The sequence below is a fragment of the Pteropus alecto genome, unplaced genomic scaffold (assembly GCF_000325575.1).
Source record: "Pteropus alecto unplaced genomic scaffold, ASM32557v1 scaffold86, whole genome shotgun sequence".
NCBI classification, from domain to species: Eukaryota; Metazoa; Chordata; class Mammalia; order Chiroptera; family Pteropodidae; genus Pteropus; species Pteropus alecto.
In genome coordinates this window covers 24,502,881-24,528,758 of record NW_006442109.1, presented here as the reverse complement: position 1 = coordinate 24,528,758, position 25,878 = coordinate 24,502,881, and the positions used below count along the sequence as shown (strand labels likewise).

General features: G+C 37.6%; 1 long non-coding RNA gene and 1 pseudogene across 3 annotated transcripts in view; one reads left to right on the top strand and one right to left on the bottom strand.

Annotated features, from left to right (window-relative positions):
- The window catches only part of LOC112469603, a 325,210-nt gene extending 317,288 nt beyond the window's left edge, over window positions 1-7,922 (top strand). For all 3 annotated transcript variants that reach the window (XR_003042707.1, XR_003042708.1, XR_003042706.1), the window contains one exon: window positions 5,009-7,922. This is a non-coding gene — a long non-coding RNA (uncharacterized LOC112469603). The remainder of the gene's footprint in view (window positions 1-5,008) is intronic.
- A 16,931-nt stretch (window positions 7,923-24,853) lies between these two features.
- Window positions 24,854-25,659, bottom strand: LOC102892626 (annotated as a pseudogene).
- Window positions 25,660-25,878: the final 219 nt, after the last annotated feature.

Here is a 25,878-nt window from a genome sequence, read left to right as displayed (position 1 = left end):
ATATATATAGCAAAAAATAGTGATATAACAGTAGGGGACTTTAGTACTCCACTTTCATCCATGAATAGATCACCCATACCAAAAATAAATATGTCAATAGGCAAACACTGGCCTTAAATGACATGTTAAACTAGATGAAATTAACATTTACAGAACAGTCTATTTAAAAGCATAAACGTTCTTCTCAAGCACAAATGGAACATTTTCCAGGATAAATAATATGTTAGGGCACAAAATAGGTCTAAATAAATTTAAGAAGATTGAAATCACATCAGGCATTTTTTTCAACCATAATGGTATAAAACTAGAAATCAATTATAAGAAAACTGGAAAATTTGTATAGGGAGATTAAACAACATGCTAGTGAACCAATGTGTCAAAAAAGAAATAAATGTCGAGATAAAAGATAATGGAAATACACTATACCAAAAAGACAATAGAAAAGATCGGTGAAATTAAGAACTGGTTTTTTTTTGAAAAGTAAAAATAAGTAGACAAACCTTTAGCTGGATTGACCAAGAAAAAGTAAAGGCTCAATTAAATAAAATTATTAAAGAGGTATTACAACAGATATCACACAAATACAAAGGATCATGAGACGACTGTGAATGTTACACATGAAAAAATTGGTTCAATTTCTAAAACATACCACCTATCATGACAATTATGAAGAAATAGAGAATCTGAACATATCAATTACTATTAAAGAGATTTAATCAGTCATCAAAAACCACTCAACACCAAAAGTCCAGGATGAGCTGGCTTCATTGGTGCATTCCACTAAACACTGAAAGAACTACTATAAATCCTTTTTAAATAATTTCAAAAATAGATGAGGGAACACTTCCAAACTCATTTTATATGACCAGCATCACCTTGATATCCTAAGCAAACAAAAACACTACAAGAAACTATAGGCCAGTATCCCTGATGAACCAGGATGTGAAAATCCTCAATCAAATATTAGCATACTGAATTCAACGTTACATTAAAAACATCACACTCCGTGGTCAAGTGGGATTTATTCCAGGGACCAAGAATGGTTCAACATTTATAAAGCAATCAATGTGACAGCACTGTAACAAAACACAGGATAAATATATTGTCATTTCAATAGATACAGAAAAAGCATTTGACAAAATTCAACATCTGCAAAGTTGATATGGAGAGGACATACTTCAACCTCCAAGGCCATACATGACAAGCACAGAGCTAACATCATAATGTTAAAAGATAAAAGCTTTTCCTCTAATATCAGGAATATTACAAGGAAGCCCACTTTTGCCACTTTATTCAACATAGTACTGGATGCCCTAGCCAGAGTAGGCAAGAAAAAGTAATAAAAGGCATCTGAATCAGAATCAGAAAGGAAGAAGTAAAACTCTATTTGCAATTGACATAATATAAAGAGAAAATTCTAGATTTCACCAAAAAACTGTTAGACCTAATAAATTAATTCAGTAAAATTGCAGAATACAAAATCAATATACAAAAATAACAAACTATCGAGAAGACAACAATCCCATTCCCAATTACATCAAGTAGAATAAAATATCTATGGTTATCCAAGGAGGCAAAATAAGTGTATACCGAAAACCATAAGACACTGATGAAAGTAATTGAAGAGGACACAAATAAATGAAAATATATTTTGTGTTCATAGATTGAAAAAATAGTTAAAATGTCCATGTTACCCAAAGCCATTCATAAAGTCAGTGCAATCCCTATCAAAATTCCAGTGGCATTTTTTTAAAGGCATAAACAATTCTAAAAGTTGTATGGAATCACAAAAGTCCCCAAATAGCCAGTGTTACCTTGAGAAAGAAGGATAAATCTAGATGTATCACACTTCTTAATCTCAAGCTATATTGCAAAGCTACAGACACATAGATCAATGGAATAGAAAGCCCAGAAATAAATACACATATATATGGCCAGTTAATTTCTGACAAAGGAGCCAAGAATATACAATGGGGAAAGGATAGTCTCTTCACCAAATGGAGTTGGGAAAACTAGATAGTCACATGCAAAAGGATGAAGCTGGATGCTTACCTTACACTATACACAAAAACAGCTTGCAATGGATTAAAGACTTAAATGTAAGATCTGAAACCATAAAACTTCTAGAAAAAAAAGAGGGGAAGCTCAACATTTCTCTTGATGGTTTGGATTTGTCCCCCAAAGCAAAGGCAACACAGCAAAGATTAAAAAAAAAAAGTGGGCCTACATCAAACTAAAAAGCTTCTGCACAGCGAAGGAAACCATCAACAAAATGAAAAGTCAGCCTATAGAATGAGAGAAAATATTTGCAAATAATATATCTGATAAGGGGTGAATATCCAAAGTATATAAAGAATTCATATAACCCAATAGTCAATAAACTCAAATGATCTAATTAAAAATGGGCAGAGGAACCTAAGAGACTTTTCTAAAGACATAAGATAGCCAACAGGTACATGAAAAAGTGTTCAGCATTACTAATCATCAGGGACATGCAAATCCAAACCACAATGAGATATCGCCTCATTCCTTTTAGAATGGCTATTATCAGAAAGAGTTAACAAGTGTTGGCAAGGGTACAGAGAAAAGGGAACCCTTGTACATAGAAATCAGAATACAGTCTTAAAATATTGGAATCCCCTTATATTCAAACTACTCTCTATCAAGGACAGCAGTCTAGTTTAAGGAATAAAAAACACACCAAAATAATTACTACAAATATTCCACAAACTAGATTAACCTCATTAATATCTCCATTTCTGAGCTCACTGCAGTTACTGACTACTAAGAGGTTTAGTAAGGGAACTGTCCTGAGGGATATTTGACAAGCTAGAAGGACCTGAAGGTAACAGCTTATATAGAATATTCAAAGATTCCATACATTGGACTTAGAATGCTTCTTTAGGCCATAGCTATTCCACCATTATTTTGAAAAATATAGATGCTCTAAAATTGCATCAAGTACACTGGGGATATGGAATGAAAACTTGGTTTGCACAGAGAGAGGTTAGGTGGTTTTTCATGGACCTGTATTTGCAGAGAAAACATGGTTTAGTTAAATTTCTTTGAAGGATAGTTTTAGGAGAGCCTCCTCCACCCCATCAAAAGTTCCTTAGTCACCTCTTAGAACCATGCCTTCCTCATAAGGAGACAAATCATTTTAGATTTTTAAATAGTGTTTCTGTCTACCACACTAGAGTCTGTCATTAATTTCCTACATCCCATTTCATTCATTCCTTTTACACACAGGGGATGGTCCCACATTATACTATATAGGGTTATGATATTTGATCTCCAACCACCTACCTAGAAACTACACTTGTAATATTCATAGATTACCTTGTTTCAGATATTATGTAATTTGCCTTGATTGCCATGGAAGTTGAAAGAAAACTTGGTAGTGTTTATATAACTCTGCCTGTGATCAACTCTTCAATAAACCTATGTCAAATTAAATACAGTTTAAATCAGGGTAGAGACTGACTATTTCTAAATCAAGAAGCAGAGATTATTTCCAGATGCTCCTATCTGCCATTTTTCCTGGGTCTTGCTTTGTCCAATCAGGAATTAGAATATAGATACAGCCTGATGGGGCAGAGGGGAGAGGCGGGGAAGCCCTATTTGTCAAAACTAATCATCAGAGGCCCTGGAATCTCTACCCACATATTCCTTCCTGGGCCAGGATAATCCAGGTATAAAGGAACAATTGATAAGTCAAGGCAAAGATAATTCTATTCGACTAAATGAATGACAGAAAGTGGTCAACTTCACACTGTAGAGAACTGACATGCTAAGATACCAATGGTTAGGAAAACACATAAAAGAGTAAAAATGCCGTTCTATGCCACCCACAATTTGTTCTTTCTCCACATTCAAATTTCACCTTTCTGATTCTCTGTGTTATCTGGGATCTCAGAATAAGAATTGTGGAGAGGGAGTTATCAAAATATGTATGGCCAAGTTCAATGAAAATTTACTTCAGATGATTGCTTTTACACCTCCCTCCTGAAATTTGCATCATCATAGATCTACGTTATTTAATGTGTAGTTGATCTTCATTCAATAACTTTACATGATGTTGGTAATTGATAATTTGGGGTCTAACAGAAACCCAGTAATAGTTTCGAAAGTGTATAAGTGATTTTTTTTGCCCTATGTATGCAAAAAAGTAGTGGCTCAAGCTTTAAGACTGCTAAGCTAGCTTTTCAATTCAAGACAGTCTGCTTTTGCAATTCTTGATGCAAAAAGATTGCACCTTCTTAGGCCCTTGGTTTCTTATTTATCAGTCAGGTAAGGAAATTCTTCAGCACCATGAAACCTCTATAATATATGCCTGTGGTGGGAGGGAGGGAATGGAAGTTTGTATATTGCAAATAATATATAGAAAATATAGAGAAATATCCCAGATCTCAATGTATTGAGATATCCAAATTTCTCAATGCTTTCTGAAATTTACCAGAGAAGACTCTTAGTTGCTATCCATTCAAATCTTGGTAAACAAATACTCTTTGAAATTAATGCATTCTCATATTTATTTTAAAAGACTAAAAAGAATGCCAGAGAATTTAGAGAACTTGGTTTAAAGAGACAATTTTGGTAACAGTCAGTAGGGGAATTTCTCCTACCATCACCTGCCCAACAGATGGATCTGTACTACGAGTGCCACGGCACTGGGTCCTTCCAAAAACCCAGTCCTGCTTAGGCCAGTTTCATAACATGGTGGCCACACTGCAGAGGAAAGAAAGGAATGATCCAGAACTTCATGTGTTGCTATCCATTCAAATCTTGGTAAACAAATACTCTGCTGCCTCTAAGAGCTCAGTTATTCCCAATTAATCAACATATGTTTAAGTCAAATTCCCTCTTCCACATTCATTTTGCAGGAGTAGAGTAGAATATTGTGGTGAATGGAGCCCTGCCCACTCACCTCCTGGTTAAGTGCAGCTGTGGTAGAAAGTTTCATGCCTGTTGCCTGTGACCTCTGTTGAACTCTGCTTTCTCACTTTAGGACTTTCTCTAAGGCCATGTAACACTGCTGGCATGGATCCCTGAAGAAGGCAGCTTCATTGAGTTGGAAGGAACATTCCTCTGCCCAACCTGCATCTCCATCAAAGACTGAAGTTTTATCCTAGACTCTCAGAATTGTAAGATTTCTGGTCAGTTAGAATGACTCCTTGCCCTGATACACAATAAGATACTTGGAACCTGGGTACTTGTTATTAAAAAATGTCATAGGCTGTTGGGGAACTCAACATCTATGCAGCAATGAGAAGAAAACAGACCTCAGCCAGAACCAGGATGTTTACTTCTGAGTTATATCTTCTACCTGTCCCGCTTTGGTGTGAGCTGGAACGAACAAGAACTGGGAAGGAAGCTCATATTGCTAATGTGGCTGATTCAGCTATTGTTCAGTCTATCATTCCCAGCCTTATGGAGTTGAGGAAAACGCCCTTGCCTTTGCCATTACTACTTGATATTTTGTCTGTTTGACTCTGGTGTCTTGGGAGACAAAGACTAAGTTTTCCTCCCACTCTGACATTCAAAGTCCTATGAGGTCACCTGTACCAATGAGTGGTCTCATGCATGGTTGCATCAGAATCTGAGTTAGGTGTAATATGTTATCTACGGAAAATTCTCCAAGCAAGTGGCCGAGCAGAGGAAAGCTTGTTCTCTTCCCCCACACAATCCTCTTTCTGCCCACTGAAGACGGGGTCTATGACATTTCACAAATCCTGGGACACCAGAGATAGACCAAGGAGTCGTCAGAGCAGAGGATGCAATCCTTGCTGTGCTTTGAAGGCATTCATTGGCCACTAGACTGCCTCCACTTTCACCAAGTCTCTGGAGAAGATCTATCCAGAAAAAGGAGCTTTAAGGCACTGATGCCTGGGATAAGCTTCATTCTTTCCCCACTTGTCTGTTAAGGCTATTTTCAGGAACCCCAGATATTTATTGTACCATATTCAGGAAACAGGTACCTGATGTGTTCTCTTGATGGTGGGAAAGGATAGTAAAATTGGAGGTCAGAGGGTTTTGTCTAGTATTCATATACTGAGAAATCCCTATTTAGAATGTATTTGTCATCTCCTTTCCCTCATATCCAGACTATTAGATATTAGTATGAGTTTATATACTTGCACAGAATGTGTTATAATTGCCAAGGTTCCCAAAGCAAGACAAACCAACTACTTGTCAGATGAATTACCTGGTAATTACAGCAATTCAAGCATTTACTTTAAACATGATGTCTAAGTCTATAATAAGACCCCAATTGTCTTTCTATTAGCCAGTGTATATCTGTGGCTGAAAAGATAACCTCTTTGGCAAAGTATGAGTCTATCCTTGGGCACCTCATAAATGTGAGCTGAAAGGATAAACCACAACCTTCAGGGTGTCAAGGGCTCTCCAGATCATGATTAAACTTGGGACTCTGATGTCAAATAACAGCAAAACTGATACTGGCATACATTCTGGACTTACAAACCTTCCCGATTTTCCCAGAGGCCTAGATCATACCAGCTAATAGAAAAGCATCAGCTTAAGTCATCATAGCCTGCTTAGCATATTATCTTTTTAGAGTTTAATTCAACACACTACATTACTGAGCAAATGTCATACACCAAGTTCTGTGCTAGGCTTTAGAGTAATTTCCTTCCCATAATGTAGCAGATATCTAATTCTCTAGTTATTTATTTCAGAAAAATTTTAAGGCTCTATCATACTGATACAAAAACACAATCACTGCAGGCATCTGAGCTGAGATGACTGGATAGCAAAATCCTGTTCTCGGGGGATAAGAGAGGATGTAGGAGCCACTACATCCATAGTCCATTTGTAGTAGACATGAAATGTGCCACCCATATCCCTTTTCAAAGGACTTTCTGAAGCTACAGAGAGAGTGGTTCCAGCCAGCCTCCATCAGTCAGCTTCTTCAGGATCTTCCCCAGCTGCCTAGAGTCACCTCATCCAAGCTCATGCCCTTCCTGGGGAAACCCATAGCTGGTGACTGAATGGGGCATGGCCAATTTGGCCCAATGTGGAACATATCTGATAGGCAATATTTGCTTGAAAGCTTTATCACCAGGTAGGCTAAGGCTTTGTTGCACCTGTATTGCAACAATCATTCTCTCTCTGCCATATCCTGCTTCCAGTCCTTTCTTTCACAGATGTCATTCCCTGATAAACATCACATACTCTAAACTCCATCTTCACATCTACTTCAGAGACTCTAACTTGTGAGCCCATTTATTCTAGATTCTTCTACCTGACCTCAGAGCCAATGCTAGGGTAAATAAAAAAGCAGTGTCTTTATAGCCCCACCTTTTCAATTCCATTTTTTACTTTTCATACTGTTCCCTATCTGCATAACCCTAATCTAGAATTTACCAATTATCAAAGCTAACAAAAATGTCTTGATGATAAAACTTTAGCTTCTTCCTTAATGAAATAGAGGTGCCATCTTCTAATGGGTTGTTGAAATGACTGAAAGGAGACAATTAAAAAAATATGTAGTGTGGTATGTGGCAAACAGATGTCTTTGGTCACTATTAAGTTTAATCTTGTAAAACCAATAGTCTGAGGTGTCTTAGGCACATCCACATTGGGGCTGGCAAATGAGAGTTACTTCATGTTAAAACTGAACCCCAGAAATGATTTCAACCACAATATTATCAGAGAAAAGAATAAGATATTGTTAGAGTTAGGGGGAGAGGGGAATCTACATATGTTGATTTGTATGGGTCCTAATTCATCTGTTAGTCTATACAGATGGCATGGACATTGGCTCAAATGCTGATCCAGCATTCAAGTTTCTTATACCTAATTTGAATGAGTTTGTTGAGTTGTAAACTTCTCTAAACCCTAGAGATCTAGGTAATCTAAAATATGGTGTCATGTAACATTAAAAAGTCATTTTAAAATAACTAGTCTATCCATTCACTATTTTATAACTATCAGACATAAAAGGAAAAATCTCTTATTGCAAGATAACCAGAGATGATTTACACATCTAGTAACAGAGTAACTAAAATTTTCCCATAAAGAAAAATTTTACTGCCCAGTTAGCATATAACTCTTCCCTCTCCATCCAAATCAGTTTCTTCCACCGTAAATAGACTTAACTTTCTTCATATACTACTTCCTCTGCTAGCCCCAGGGCTGCTGACCAGTTGCCAAGGTGTAACAAGGAAAGAACTCGGGATGAGCTTCAGCAATACAAGAAGTATAAGATCATATATTGTAACAATCCTTGAGGTGAACTGGCTTGGCTATTAACAGAATAGATTTTTATTTGGCCTGCTTTAAGCTAATACAGAGTTTTGAGGCAGTATTCAGGACAAATTCAACCATACAGAAATTTATGGCCTCCTCTCTGCTGTTCCTTTCTTCAAGGCTATTCACACTGTACTATCAGCCTCTGACTTGATAGGTTCCCAACTCATATTGTAATTAACTGTGGTACAGATCATGTTAGATGTTCAAGTGCTGTCAAGAGTGATTGGAGCTATACGGAATTAGCCCCTAAGATGTATTCCAACAGTTCTTATCAAACAGCCGGATTAGGGTGCCTAAGAAGAGGAAATATCCTCAGCCCTAGTAGACGTGTGTGTGTGTGTGTGTGTGTGTGTGTGTGTGTGTGTGTCAAAGTGGAAACAGAAGACCAGTTGCAGTGCTCCAGGTGACACATCCTGGTGACTGCCCTTGGGTAGAAACAACAGCTCAGGTGCCTGTGTGTGTGTGTGTGTGTGTATAAAAATATCAAAAAAAAAAAGAGGGTAAAATTGTTTGGCAGCTCTTGTTTTTCACTTAGAATTAAAGTCATTTTTTTCACTATTCAGAATTTCCCTGTTTTTATAAGGAAACTAATTGAAGTACTTACCAAATTCCAGAAGAAAAAACATTTCAGGAATGTTACATAGCAGTGAAAATGAATGAACTACAGATGTATGCAAAAGTACATAAATTAGTCTTATACAATGTCGAATGAAAAAAAAAAGTCCCAGATGACTCTCTACACTATGATAATTTTAGTAAGTACAGAAACAAGCAAAGCTAGATGTATTAAGGCTTATAGGTGATAATCATCTAAAAAGTAAATAATTCAGAGAATGATTATTAAGTGGAATGTGAGAATGGAAGCAGAGGCATGGGCAGGGATGAAAAATAGAAACATGAAAGATATTTGAAATGTTGGTTTGGATGTTAGGTTTATTATTTTATGTAATCTATATACAGAAGAACATACCAAGTGTATCAAATATTACATAGAAGGAAAAACAACTGGGCTTTTTACCTGTCACCCATTAGGCCAACTTTGGTTCCTTGACCTAGTAGCAACTTTTCACTAACAATCTTTTCTGTATACAATGGCACCTTCTGGGGCAGCTAGATATCTATAGCCAAGTTAATGAGTCTATTTAATCCCATCAAAGACAATTTAAGAAATTCTAAAATCTTTGCATGGAAACATGTAGCCTTCCATATTATATTTTAGAGTGACTGATGGGGGTTTCTTAGGAGCTACTTGAAGTTTGTCTAAGGCAGGAAAATTTTCTTTTACTTTCAGTTCCAGTGAAAGGGCTCCTCAGGAACAAGGGAAAGGCTGGGCCTTAGCCCTACTATCCAAGATGGTATATTTTCACCTGATCTCATTTGACAAAGAATTTTGAGCATTACTTAATACTGTTGCATATCTGCCACCAGAAAGCACTCCGTGAGGTAATATAAGTCAGAACTATGCATACTCTTTCACTCTCCAGTCACATTTGATTGGGTATGTACTGACTCTTAAGCTATGTGACGCTGGATTTCATCTGGATACCCAAGCCATACGAGGTCAGACCATTCTTCCCCCTCATCCCAGTGTCTCCTACAATTTGTGTGGCAGGCTACAGAGGTGTATTGTTCACCACCAGAACACATGGAAACAGACTCTGCTAAGTTCCTGGTACCCTGATACCAGTAAGAGAACCATGCAGAATGAGAAGGCAGGGTTCTTATTTGCATGCTGAAACACTGCTTTCCTCAAATGACCGAAATGTTAGCTTTCTACCTGGAATATCGGACACCATTCAGGCAGGGTTATAGAAATCATGGAGAAGGATAACAGAACCTGGAATTAGTCTTCCTTTATCTTAAATTATGTGAAGAATATTCAAAAGAAAGTTTTAATACCATTATTCCTGACCCAATAGGTAAAAATGATAAAGAGGTTTTTAAAGAAACTGAAAGAAAATTTCAATTTCCGCCATTTCAGATAATGGTGGGTAGCACTGACTGAGTTTCCTTGATACACAAGCAGGTCATGGTGGTCATCACGCTGAATGATGTCAGCTTGCACGACTCTGTTACGTAAGCTCTCAAAGGGCTCACAACTACAGTGCTATGTAGTTCCCAACTTTCCCACAAACGGAAGGGAAGGAAGCTATTTTAGACTGCAAGACTGATGATGCCTCTTTGAGAAACTTCAAATAGATTTCTGGGACCATGCTTTCTGCACAGTACAGAGCTTTGCTCGGAAAATGTCCCTATAACTTGCCTTCTGTCACATTTGTCAGATGCTTACTGCTATTTGGGTTTCTCTGTCAAGTTTGTGGTTACAAATTTTGTGAGCACTCTTCTTAGAGCCCACCATCTGCTTCATATGAGCAAAAGAGATCTTTAGTTAGAGTACAGGGTATTCTCCTGTCTGTGCACTGTGTGTATAGACTGGAGAAAAAGCTCTTATTTCCAAATTCTATTATTTTTGACAAAGGCTTACTGGCACTATTTTCTTTGCTATTGTGTCAAATGAGTGTTTATTTCTCAGGTGCCCTTGAGCTATTCCAGAGCCCAAACCTTCATATTCAACACTCTCAAAACCCTTCCCAGACTCTTCCTTCTCCCAGAAGCAGAGGTCATTCTCCATTCCCAAGGAGGTCAGATTAAGGAGGTTGCAATGTGAAGTCACAGTAACTCAATGAGCCTCCTCTTCAACCTTGTTCATTAGCTCTAACAATGAGACTAGTACATTGGTCTCAGTCATGCCCCCGGTACAAGCATAGGGGACAAGCACAGAATCAAGCACGAAGAAAAAAAATTAACCCGACCATGTGGACAAATTCAAACTATTACTGAGAAACAGAACTAGTGAAGTCAGGCTTTCCACTCAGATTTGATTAGGTTTTATGAAACTTCATACAAAGGCAAGTGGCATGTACATATTGCACAATAAAGATCCTAAAGGCTGAGACCCAATGCTAGAGGCATTCCAGCTGTCCTGAATAGAATCCAACCATAAACATACTGCTCTTTAGATAGTCTGATGAGTTTGTTTTAGTGAGGTGATGGCAGCAGCTTCAACAAGCATCTGTATATACAAGATCCTGTTTCATACATGCTAGTTCACATCACTTGTCAAATGGTTCAGGAAGTAGATAATTTAAATGCAAAGACTATCATTTATAGAAGCATAGAATTAAACAATATATTTCTCTATGAAGGTCTCCTTATGAAAACTGGCAATTTTGGCTTTTCAACAGAAAGATAGTGGGGTCTTCCTGGAGTTATTCTCAGCAGGTGGAATGGTCTGTTTGCTTTGTTTCCTGAATGGCCCTATAGAGGATCCTAACTGGAAGGCCATCCACCAGTTTGTTCTAGTTCATAATAAATTTCTTTGGCATTGTATTATATGAGCTTATCCGGCAGAAGCTGCTTCTCTCACACAGCCAAGATCAGATCATCTTTATTCTGGGCCAGAGGCATAACCCCTCCAAATACTGGTAAGTTAAAAAGTCCCAAAGTAATTCAGAAGCTTGTAGTGGACTATGTTAAGAAAATTAAGAAAGAAAAATCTCATTCTTCCCCAATTCTATCTTCCATTAAACTATCCAACACACTTGATCTAAAATCAATTGCAAGCATTACTGTACTGAGAATCCCTCATTGACAGTATAATGCTTGCACACATCTAGACTGCCCCTTCTAGTCATAATGTGAACATGAACTTCCTTGCAGACTACTAGAGGAAGAAGAATGGGTGGCAGAGACACCACCCTTCTGCTTCCTTTCCATAAGATCAGAGGACCTATTTTCAGAGAGGTTACTGTAAGGATACTTACAGTTCATTTTCTAGAACATTTATAGGGCCATAACTTCACATTGCCTGTTTTCCCTTTGTAGCTATGGGATAAATAAGCCATTTGCAATTCTGGTTTGTTCTGTCTTCTTCCCTTGTCCATGAGCCAAGACTGCTCCGGATCTACAAATGGATACTGATAGGCCATACATCAAATGGTGCCCATCTGTTAAGTAAATGAGTATTTTGGGGGTAAAGAAAATAAGCAAAGCATATTTAGAGGAAAAGTTATGAAGACTTTTAAAGTAAAAGCCAACTAATCCAGTGTCTGAGTAGAGCAACACATTTGGAAACAGTTCCCTTTGGGTACGCTTATCATGGAAAGGCCTTTGTATCACAGAAATAAGACCTGGGCACCAAAGAGGAAGTTTTTCACATAATGTACCAGACAATGCAGTCTGTTCAGACTTCAGCTGACTAAAGGAATCTATTTTTGTGCTACAGACACTTATTTTTACAAAGCACAATGAGTGTTATTGTGCATTAGGATGGTATTCCAGGTAAACTAATTGACCGACTTCTCTGTCTCCCTTCTCTCTGGAGCGAAAGAGAGTGAGAGGCATTCCATATATTTTGTATAAATGGAATTATGCCATATGTGATTTTTTTGTCTGGCTTTTTTATTTAGCATAATGTTTCCCAGGTTCATGCAGGTCGTAGTGTGTATGGCTTAAGAGCATTCTATTGTATGGATATGCACCATACTGTTTATCCATTCACCAGTTGATGGACATTTCAATTGTTTCTACTTTTTGGTTATTTTGAATCATGCTTCTATGACCATTCATGTACAAGTATTTGTTGGAATACATGTCTTCAATCTTTTGGGCGTACAGTTGACCATTCAACAACATGGATTTGAATTGCACAAGTCCATTCGCACAAATTAACACCGATTTAACAACCACCTTAATGAGAGAGTTCTGGAATCTAGGTGAGAGGTTATAGCACCTAGTGGAGCACAGAAATTAGAAAAGATTCATTCAAAAGATTAAGAAGAACAGTTTCACTTTACCAATGTCTCCTATATCCCAACCCAGAACAGCACAGCACCAAGGGTGCTTCCTTCAGCCCACAGTTCTCCCATGTAGGAAAAAGAGAGCAAAGTGAACATCCGACTTTCTCAGCCTCTGGGATGCTACTTGAGAGGCCTACTTCTGTTGTGCCTCACCCAGAACACTGAAGGAATTGGCATGGCTAAATTGCCAGGGGGAAGGAGGGAACTACAAACATAGCAAAGGGTGGGGCTCTCAACTGTTAGCACAGGGATCTCAACAGCTGGCCTGTGACTCCCTGGCAGAAGATCTGCCTGTACATGGATCCTGGCACCAGCCCCACCCACCATGCACATTGGCACCAGAACTGTCTACTCATGGACCCTTGCATTTGACCTGCCCACCCATAGTCCCTGGCATTGAGCCTGCATGGACTCTGCCAGCCAGACCACCTGCATTTTTCACCAACCAGCCTACCAGAACAGTCTGACTATTGAAGGGCCTTTCATGGTGAAGCCAATCTACAGAGACTGAGAGGTGACTATTTATTCAGATATGTAGACACCAACACAAGACTACAAGGATAATGAAGACTCAGGGAAACATGATTATACCAAAGGAACAAAATAAAACTCCAGTAACTGAACCTAAAGAAATAGGGATCTGTGAAATACCTGACAAAGAATTAAAACTCATCTTCAAAAGTTCAATGAGTTACAAGAGAAAAAAGATAGACAATTAAATTTTAAAAAATGTGCATAAACAAACTGAGAAATTCAAATTTAACAAAGAGACAGAAACTATACGAAAAGAACCAAACAGAAATTCTGGAGCTGTAGAATATAAAGATTGAACTAAAATTAAAAAAGAAAATCAACAGCTTCTACAACAGGCTCAATCAAGCAGAAGAATCAGCAAACTCAAAGACAAATCATTTGAAATTATCTAGTCAGAGAAATAAAAATAAAGGAGAATAGAAAAGAGTAAAGAAAGCCTACAGAACTTACAGAATACTAATAAGTGAAACAATACACATTATTGGAGTGCAAAAAGAGACAAGTGAGAGAAAGGCATAGAAATTTTATTTAAAGAAATAATGACTATAAGCCTCAAAAATCTGGGGATGGGGGTGGGGAGAGGGAAATGGACATATAGATTCATCAAGCCTGAAGGATCCAAATATGTAGGACCTAAAGAGGTCTTCACTCAGAGAAATAACTAAATTATCAAATTCAAAGACAAAAAGAAAATTTCAAAGCAGCAAGAGAAATTCTGCTCATCACATACAAGTAGAACCCCATAAGACTCTTAGCAGATTTCTTGATTCTTGACAGAAACTTTGCAGGCCAAGAAAGACTGGGGTGGGTGATACATTCAAAGTCTTAAAAGAAAAAAAAATGGATTAAATTTAACAATAAAAAAATATAGAATAGATAAATGCATTAAAAAAGAATATCCAACCAAATGCTGTCTATAAGAGACTTACTTTAGATTTTAAGACACACATAGGCTAAAAGTGAAGAACTCCAAAAAAGGCAGTCCATGAAAATGGTAACCAAAAGAGAACAGGAGTTGCTACTTATATAAGACAAAATCAACTTTAAATAAAAACACTGTCACAAGACAAAGAAGGTAATTAAATAATGATAAAACTGTCAATTCACCAGGAAGATATAACAATTATAAATATATATGCATCCAACCTTGGAGTATTTTTATACATATAAATATATACGGCAGACACTGAGAGAGAGCTGAAGGCAGATAAAGATAATACAATGATAGAAGTAGACTTCAATATATTATTTTCAGTAATCCAGACAATATCAATAAGGAAAAAGCAGACTTGAAAAATACTATAAACCAAATAATCCTAACAGGTATACACAGAACATTTCACCCAGCAGCAGCAGCAGAATACATCTTTTTATACAGAACACTCTCTAGGATAGATCACACACTAGGTCACAAAACAAGTCTTACCAAATTTAAAAGCACTGAAATCATTCTGAGCATCTCATCCAACCACATGGAATGTAATTATAAATTAATAACAAAAGGAAAAATAGGAAAACTAACAAATACATGGAAATTAATCACACTTTTGAAGAAATCAAAGAAGAAATCAAAATGGAAATTAAAAAAATCTTGAATCCAATGGAAACAAAAACGCAACATACTATAACTTGAGATGAAGCAAAAGTACTAAAAGGGAAGTTTATAGCAGTGAACTTCAACATTAACATGGGAGATCTAAAATAAACAACCTAAATTACACTTCAATGAACCTGTAAAGGAGAACTAAGCCTAATATTAGCAGAAAGGAGGAAATAATAAAGATTGGAGCAGACATAAAGAGTATAAAAATTTTAAAAATCAAAAAAATTAAAAGTCCGTATTTTGAAATGATCAAATCAGAAGTGTAAGAGGAGACATTAAAATTGATGCCATAAAAAAAGATCATAAGAAACTATTATGAATAATTATACACTAAAAAATCAACAACCTAGAGAAAAAAAGATAAATTCCTAGAAATATATAACCTATCAAGGATAGTTTTTTAAAAGATAGAAAGTTGGAAGAGACCAATAACAAGTATATTGAGTCAGTAGTCAAAAAAATCCCATAAAGAAAAGCACAGGATGAGTTGGCTTCACTGGTGAATTCTATCAAACGTTTAAAGAAGATTAATACCAACCCTTTTAAAACTCAAAACATAGAAGAGGCAACACTTTCAAATTCATTTTATCTGGCCACCACCATCTTGATAGCCAAACTAGACAAAGACACCACAAGAAAATAAACCTACAAGCCAATATCTCTGATGAACGTAGATGCAAAAATCCTCAACCAAATATTAGCAAACCGAATTCAGCAGCAAATCAAACAAATTATATACCATGACCTAGTGGGATTTGTCCTTGGGATGCATGAATGGTTTGACATATACAAATCAGTAAGTATGACAACCACATTAACAGAATGAAAAATAAACATATGATCACCTCGAAATACACAGGAAAAGCATTTGACAAAATTAAACTTTCATAATAAAAACTCAAATTAAGTATAGAAATTTTCTTTTCCATTTTTTTTCTATTATGTTCTTATCTCAGCACAATAAAGGCCATATGAAAAAGATCCCAGATCATGTCATATTCAATGGTAAAAAACTGGTAATATCTGGAACAAGGCAAGGATGCCCACTCTCACCACTTTTATGTAACATGGTACTGGATGTCCAAACCAGAGAAATTAGGTAATAAAAAGAAATAAAAGGCATGCAAATCGGAGAGGAAAAAGTTATCTTTGTTCATAAATGACGTAGTCTTATATACAGACTCCACAAAAATCCTGTTAGAACAAATGAATTCGGCAAAGTTTTAGGATACCAAATCAACATACAAAAATCAGTTGCATTTCTATACACTAACAGTTGAATTATCTGAAAAGAAAATCCCATTCACAATAGCAAAAAAAGAATAAAACACTTAAGAATAAACTTAACCTATGAGGTAAAAAACATACACTGAAAACTAATAAAATACTGATAATACTGACAGAGTGGACAGGTCAGCCCTGAATTTTGTCATCTAAGAAGGATATACCTAGAAGTCCTCTCTGACCTTGAGATGAGGACTTTATTCTCATGAAATTTCAAGGGAGGAAAGGAAGTGCATTTCACTTTTGTTTTACATGAGCCAACTCAGTCTGGCAGAATATAAGATCACCAATTCCAGAACCAAAGTAGCCCTACGCAAAAAGGGCTAGGTCTTCCCACCCCAATACAGCCTCTTTTACTTTTGTTTTTATATGGTCTTGTCTCAGACAGAATTTGATCAGAGAAACAGTTTTTATAAGTGATACAGAAGAAACTATTTATTACAGGGATTACAATTGTAGCAGCTCTTGGAGAACTCTATGCTAGGAATGTGTTTCTGCAACTGGTGTTGGGCCTGGAGATGCTTTGGGTCAGTTGGTCTGGCAATTGGGACCAAAAAGTAAATGTGACATGAGAGGTGGTGAGGATAAACTAACCACATCATTTTGCCACCACTTCCAACCATGATGAAATGGATGACCTGTAGAAGCTGGTGTCTTTTTCTGCAGTACTACATATGAACATGGCCCAGTAGTTGGAAGCAGAAAGAAGAGATCTTACGGACCTGAAAAAGTTGCAGGTTCTCATGCAGCCCCAGAATATAAGCCAGCAGATCAATGGTTATGGGCATGAGTTCCCACAGGGCCTGCACTGCATTAAAATAGTTTTATTCATACCTCCTGTAACTCATGCGAAATTCTTTTGTGATCAGCCATAAACCATAACTATAATGTATAAGGCCTTATGCTAAGAAGGCTAACCTAGTATTCATAGGACTGTGATTCTATTTGTACGCTGAAGAACATTCTTCTCCTTTCAGGGCTTCCCTCCACCGCTCCTGGTTAGTGGTTCTAATGCAATGAGAGGATTTAAGTTGAGAGGATAAAATCTTTAGATAAAGCGAGGGTGGATTGAGGGAGTATAAAGCATACAGTGAAGGAGGAAAGCAGCAGTAGGTTACTGTTGCCACACGGCTGAGCATGAAATCATGGAAATTATCGCATCTGTTTGGGAAAGATGTGACATGGAAAGATGAATCTGTTACTAGAATGTCTCAAGGAACAAATGTGACTCTGGTTAGATCTATGTAGTTATCAGCTAGGATCATCCAGTCATTTTGATGAGAAAGGGAGGTTTTTGAAGCCCAGTATGATATCCTCACTTGATCTAGGCAAGTAGGATGACAGTTCATAGCTGTCTTTCTACTTTACAATGTGGTTACTTTATTCCAAAGCCCTGAAGAGGACCACTGTGGGGGCAAAAGATCAAAGATGTTTATACTATGGCAAGTGAAATTCCTAATCCTTGTAAGCAAAATACGTTAAGGTTTTCTATCTAGAAATAATTAAACATTACTTATTATTACTTATTGCATAAATATTAAGCATTGTTCTATTAGACATAGTAAGGAGTTCTTTACGCACATTATCCTCATAGTAAGGAGTTCTTCACGCACATTATCCTCATCCATACATCCTGCTAAGCTCTGGACAATAGCAAGATGGCAGAATAGAAAGTTCCATCCCTTAAACCTCCACAGAAACACTGATTTTAACCAGCATCTGTGGAGGAGAATATCTTTATGGAAAGCAGAGAGTTTGGCTGAGAGGTTCCAGCGTCCTGATGGAACAAAAAACTCTAAGAATAGATGCACAGTTCCACTTTATCCATATCACCCCTCACAGCAGGATAGCTCAGTGTCATGGGAGACCCATTCAGCCTGCAATTTCTCTCACAGGGGAAAGTCAAGAGTTGAAAAGTGCATCAAGCTTCTCCAGCCTTGTGGGACAGTGCCCAAGAAGCCCATTTCTGTCTTGCCCCACCTAGAACACTGAGGGGATTTGCATGGCTGAATAATCTGGGGATAGATGGGAACAGGGAAGAAAAGCAGGGACTCACAGCAGATAGCATGTGGTCCTCAACAACTGGCTACAGAATCTACCAACCAGCTTTTGGACTCCACTGAGGACCCTGCTCATAAACCCTGTAGGACACTTTACCTGTGGAGCCCCCAATTAGTGGACATACACCCCAGTACTCTATGCATCCCTTCCCCCTGTAGCTGGCACCTTGCACTCTCCCACAGATGACATGTGTGAGCCTCTGCAGATGGTGTTTATGAGCCTTCACAGAGAGCATATGCAACCCCCTGCAGATGGCATATGGATATCAGCAGCTGGCTCAAAAATACTGGATTGGGAGTATTTTCCTAGGGTACTACCCTAGGAAAAATAAACAGGGGGCTCCTAGCACCTGGCCTGGCTTTGTGGGATCAAAAGTAAGCACTTATTCCCAAGACTTCTCCCCCAAGAGGGATCAAAAGAGTGGAATGGGAACATCCATAGAAAAGATCTTAGAGACTCCCAGATTCTCTAGCCAGGCTGACCGGTGAAGGCCTTTCTCTCCCCAAACCAAATCATTTGAAATTATCCACTCAGTGGAATGAAAAGAAAAAAAAAAAGTATTAAAGAGAATGAAGAAAGCCTATAGGACTTTTGAGGCAAAAGCAAATGAATAAATATGTATTATTGAAGTCCCAGGAATTGCAGAGAAAGAGGTAAAAAACTTGTTTTAAAAAAAATAATGACAGAAAACTTTCCAAATCTGGCGAGGGAAATAAACATCTAAATCCATGAAGCCCAAGGAATCCCAAATAGATTGAACATAGGTCTTCACGGAGACACACTATAATCAAGTTTCAAAAGTCAAGTTTCAAAAATCTACAGTAAAGATTTTAAAACAAGAGAAATGTGACTTGTCACATACAATGGATCTCCATAAAACTATCAATGGATTTCTAAGCAGAAACCTTACAGGCCAGGATAGAGAGGGATGATGATATATTTAAAGTGTTGAATGAAAAAAGAGAAGACTTTCAACCAAGAGTATACCTGGTATAGCTGTCCTTCAGAAATGAGGAACGATAAAGAATTTCCCAAACAAAAGCTCAGAGAATTCATCATCATTAGACTTTCTCTAAGAAATGTTAAAGAGAGTTCTTTAAGTTGAAACAAAAGGATGCTAATTAGGAACATGAAAATCTATGAAAGTATAAAACTCACTCTAAAAGTAAAGATATAGGCAAATTCAGAATGCTCTGAATATTATAATGGCGATGCATAAATCTCTTTTAATTCTACTATAAAAGTTAAATGAAAAAGGTATTACAATTACTATAGCTACAATAAATTGTTAAACTATGTACAATATAAAAAGATATAAATTCTGATATCAATAACATAAAATGAGGCAGGAGAAGAGCAAAAGTAGAGAGTTTTGTATTCAATCAAAGTAAAGTTATTTTCAGCATAATTGACTGTTATAACAAAATGCTAGCAAACCAAAATCAACATCACATTAAAGGGATCATACACCATAATCAAGTGGAATTCATCCCTGGGATTCATGAATGGTTTAATATACACATATCAACAAATGTGATTACCACATCAACAAAACGAAGGATTAAAACTGTATGATCATCTCAATAGATGCAGAAAAAGCATTTACAAAATTCAACATCTTTTCACGATAAAAATTCCCAACAAGTATAGAAAGAATTTACCTCAATGCAACAAAGTCCATATTCAACAAGCCCGCAGCTAACACACATCATACTCAGTAGTGAAAAGTTGAAAGTTTTTCCTCTAAGATCAGGAACAAGACAGGGCCCCACTCTCACCACTCTTATTAAACACAGTACTGGAAGTCCTAGCCAAAGCAATTAGGTAAGAAAAAAATAAATAAAAGGCAACCTGATAGGAAAGGGAAAAGTTATATGTTTGAAAATTACCTTATCTTACATATAGAAAACCCTAAAGACTCCACCAAAAAACTAATAAAAGGATTCAGTAAAGTTGCAGTATACAAAATCAACATATAAATACCAGTTTCATGTCTATATACTAACAAACTATTTTAGAAAGAAATTAGGAAAACAATCCCACTTACAATATCATCAAATACAATAAATTACTACGGGTAAGTTTAACCAAGGAGGTAAAAGATCTCTACACTGAAAATTATAAAACTTTGATGAAAGAAACTGGAGACACAAATAAATTGAAAGATACCCTGCATTCATGGATTAATGTTAAAATGTCCATACTACTCAAAGTAAACAGATTTGATATAATTCCTGTCAAAATTCCAATGGAATTTTTTACAGAAATAGAAAAACTCAAATTCTATGCAACCATAAGAGACTCCTAAGAGTCAAAGCAATTTTGAGAAAGAAGAACAAATCTGGAAGCATCCCACTTCCTGATTTCAAATTATATTATAAAGTTAAAGTAATCAAAACAGTGTGGTACTGGATAAAACACACAGAGCAACGGAACAGAATAGAGAGCTCAGGCATAAATCCATGCACATATAGCCTACAAATCTTTGACAAAGGTGCTAAGAATATAAACTGGGGAAAGGATGGTCTCTTCAATAAATGGTGCTGGGAAGACTGGGTCTCCACACAGTATGAAAGTAGACCCTTAACTTACACTACATGTAAAAATCAACTCAAAATGGATTGAAGACTGAAACATGAGACCTGTAACAATAAAACTCCAGAGGAAACATAGGGAAAATCTCCTTGACATTGGTAATAAATTTTTGGATACCATACCAAAAACCTAGGCAACAAATACAAAAATAAATGAGTGAGATTACATCAAACTAAAAAACTTCTGTGCAGTAAAGGAAACAACAAATTAAAAGGTAACCTGTGGAATGGGAGAAAATATTTGCAAATCATATATCTGATAAGGGGTTAATATCCTTTACTGGGTTCTCACAGGGCTCTCACACTTGAGCCACTATTCCCCTCCCTTCTCACGCCAGGACTAGTTACCACAACTACTCTTTAACCCAAGGCCCACTGAAATTATTCAAACAATCCAATAAAAGCCTATTTATGCTGCCTTGTCTTCTTATCCTGTGATAACTCTAACTCACATTTTCCCCTTGCTCACTCTGCTTCCTGACCAACCCTGCTGTTTTCCAACATGGCATGCTGTGCCTCCTGTTTCTAGAGATCCGTGAGTATAAAAATTTCTTCCTTTGTGACAGTTATGTCCTTGTCTATGACTTACCGTACCTGATTAAAATAAATCCTGGGTACATTTAAAAACCATCTCTTTACAATTTATGTCACTTGATAGCTGGCTCTCACCCAGAGGCTGCCAGACACTAAGATACATGTGTTTGGAACCCACTGGGCTTGCTTACTTCATACTTCCAGGCAAATGATTTACTGGGTAAATAAAAATGGCCATTTGATCTACACAAAACATTTGATGAAGAATGGGTATTTTGATATTTCAAATGGCAAAAGTGAGACTCAGAGAGGGTCACTGGAATGTTTGAGGTCACAGAGCTGAAGGTGAGTTGCAAAGCTAAGCCTACCTGATGGTGACTCAGTTAGAGAGCCTGCCTGAATGGCCTGCCCCTCAGGCCGAATCCTGAAATGTGCACTATGACCAGGGAGATGTATGAAGGAAACTTTAATTAAATTTGTAGAGGGGAGCAGATATGGGAAGTTTGGTTTACTTGGTGATGGGTCCTGGTGTTGATGCTGTTGCCGATGCCATAGAATAGGAAGTATGGTATCTTCTGGGCCTTTTTTGTTTCTTGTGAAATAAACCCATGCACTCAGGTGTTTGTTGCTGGAGCTTTTCTTCAGGGGTGCCTCCTCATGCAGCTTCTTCATCCACCTGAGCTCTTCCTATAAGAGAGATGGGACAACTAGAAAATCTTCTTGGACATGAACTTCTGGTTCATCTTGTCTACATACTTGATCTTAACACGCAGCACGAGCTTTTCTTGCTGCTTCTGGTCAGCTCAGAGGTAGGTTTTTCCTCCAAGTTTTGGCATAATTCTGAAGTGATGATAAAAACTATGGCATTCTTTCACTAGCTGGCAAAACTCTAGCTTCTTTGTGTTCTTCTCCACTTTGTCACTATTCTCCAGCTCTTACAGTTGTTGCAGCTGCCCCAGTTGATGACTCTTCCCCAGCTGCTTCTGTAGTACTATCCATGCTTTGTTGCCCTGTAGCACCTATGGGGACGCCAATAGCAAAGCTCCACATCCCTGCTTAGTTCTTTGCTTAGGAGTCATAACAGTGTGCACTTGAAGCATTGACTTCTTCTCCTTCTCTTCTGGTGATTACTATCCAGGTTTGGCCAATCGATGCACACCCTGGCCTTGCAGCCTAAGACAGACCTTTTCTGGAGTCTGGCCCCTAAGGAGCAGCAATTTATTGCTCTGAAAAACTACTTCTTACCTCTCCTTACAGAATTTCTTCTCTCTCCACTTTATCTTCTTAAAGGTAACCACGTCAATGGGGGTGAGGTGTCTGAAGGTGAGCTGGCACTCAACCTTGCTCAGGAAATGAGTCTGAAACTTTAGTTAGAAACTCTTGCAGTTCTCATTACCAATAGCTATGAGCAGATTCATCCTGGTCTAAAGGAGAAGAGTGTGGCTGTTTGCTTCAATCTCTTCCTCTGTGCATTTAAACAGGATACAGAGAAGTTTTGATGTGCTGAGTCAAATAAATTCTCTGAGGGCAGATATTCATGCTTCTTTCGCTGCTTCAGACTTTTTTAAAATCAGATTTTTTGGTGAGTAGATTGAAAAGATGTTTTCAGCTGAAAGATTAGTAGACAAAGTACTTAAAGATTACCTCTACATTGCTTGTGGAGTAGAATATAGGAGAGAATAAAACTAAGCAGGAAAAGATGTGGTAGAAATTTTTTGTTTACATTTGAATTTAATAATAGTCATAGGCAAAAAGCTTCTTACTGACTAATCAAAGACAACCTTATTTCTGAAGCAAACCATCAGCACTCCAGCCAGAGACCATCATCCTGGGAACTTTTTGGCCTGTTCCCTAATCATGACAGGTATCAAATGTAAATTTGAGGTGTTATTGCCAGCTATGTAGTCAGAGAAACTGAAATACTGAAAGACAAAGGTTATTAGGCAATTTTAAACTTCATGATTATTTCTAGTTGTCAGTAGGCCAGTATGAATTGATTTTTATAAAACTTGAAACTACCTATGAATAAATTCAATGTTTACATTTAACAGATTAAAAACTTGTATTAACCTCTTTCTCTCATTCATCTTGATAAACTAAAGCCTCTGTATTACACATGATTGGCCTTACCTCAGATTAGACTACATCAGCCTTAAAGGATTCATCTATAAATATGAAGCTATTGTTACACTTAAGAGGGTTCAGAAAAATCCCCCATGTGAAAACTTGTATTTCCAAATTTTTAGACTCTTAAACAGACATGAGACCCTTCATTACATTTACATTTGTGATAGCCTTGTCTGCTCAGTTACCATCTGTGCAGATAATTCTGGCCACTTAATTTTAAACATTAGTTTAGAAAGCTCAGACATTTCTTGCTGATTGCCTCATGTATATGCTGTGTATCTTCTCACTTTGTGTCCCTTGACCTTTTTTTTTGTATACAGATGTGTTGTTTTATTTCTGCAGACATTAAAATAGAAGATTGAGGTAAAGAAGAGACTTCCATTAGCTTTTTATTTCAAGGTATCTGTGTATACTATACATAAAAAATAAGGTTGAAGGAAGAATAACACTCGTATTTAGGGATATTAGTCACTGAGTAGCAATTAAAAACAATATATATCACAAACAAACATAGATTACTCACTACTAAACAAGTCCCTTAGGTCAGACAGGTAGAGTCATTTCTTTCTCTGGGCAATTCCCTTCTGCCATAAACCAGAGAGGTAATTAAAAGAAAAACAGATCATCCAAGGGTTGAATGCTTTCAAGCCAGATTTACCCTCAAAAATTTATCCCTAAAAAATGGAATTAAGGTGTGTAGAGGGCCTTAGAGAATATTGTCGGGCATCTTTATACACCTTTCTCTGCTTTACATCTTAAGTGGCCTTTTGAGCCTAATAAGATTTTGCCATGAAAGCAATTATAAGAATCAGTTATGTTTAATAAAAATATCCAAAAATGTATGAATAAAGTCTATTCTCTCTCCTATTCATTCCTTGTGGAAACAAAAACAAAAACAAAAACACAAATCTCAAAAACTAAAGCAAGCCTGCAAAAGAAACCTAAATTTGGCTACATTTTAGAAGGAAATCAAGTCTTGTGAATCATTCCTTGGCTTTGATCTGATTGTCAGTTGGGATGGACTTGCCCAAGTGATGGCCCACAGAAAGGCCAAATTTCTTGTTTTTCTGCTCTTCCTGCACCTTCTTTTTCATTAAGAATCCCTCCTGGAAGTTTAGGTCAAAGAAACTACTTGGGGCAAAATACAGTGGAGTCCCATCCCAAATATTCTCCAGGCATTTCTTCCATTCTTCCAGGATCTGAATTTGGGCATCTGTGGGAGTGTGCCCAATGCTGTGTATCAATTGAGGTTCTAAGACTTGAAAGCCGCAGAGTGCATAGTGCCACCCTGAATTGGCCAGAGAAGGATATTCATGTCCCCATGGACACTCTGCAGAGTACATGGAGCTGCTGCCACCAGTGGTGATGGAAAGTACTGTCTTCTTTTTCCAGAAAGGTCCCTTGTCATACATGGCAGCATATGTGTAAGCAAACTGCCCAACGAACACTTGCTCAGCCTTTCAAGATAGCAGGGACTCCAAACCACTGCAGTGGGAACTGAAAAATCACAAGGTCTGCAGCTTCTAGTGTCTTTTGTTTGGCCGCAATATCTGGGCTCAGACGGCCTTCTTTATAAGCTAGGACAGACTCAGCAGGATACTGAAAGTTCCCAAGGTTCTTCAGTTTACCTGTGCTGTACTTTCTGGAGATTGAAGTTCATGGCATACAGGTCTGACACGGTGATCTCCCATCCTTTCCTCTTCAAGTCTACAACAGCATCCCTCATGGCATAGTTGAAGGATGTCTTCTCTGTGTGAGCCAGTATGATCAGTGCTCTTCTGGCAGTCATGGCTCAAGCAGTGTGCTGATTGGCTGTGCTGCTGGCTGCACTGCTGGTTGCTGGAGTGAACCTAGCTCAGCCAAGGTACTGAGAGACTTGCGGGTTCCCTTGGCCTTCTGATGCCAAGTAATCTTGCTGTGTACCCAAGAAAGAGTAGCCAAGAAGTGTATGGTAATACCTTCAGAGGGAATTTTTGACCAATTAGAGACAGGGGCCACTGGATCAATG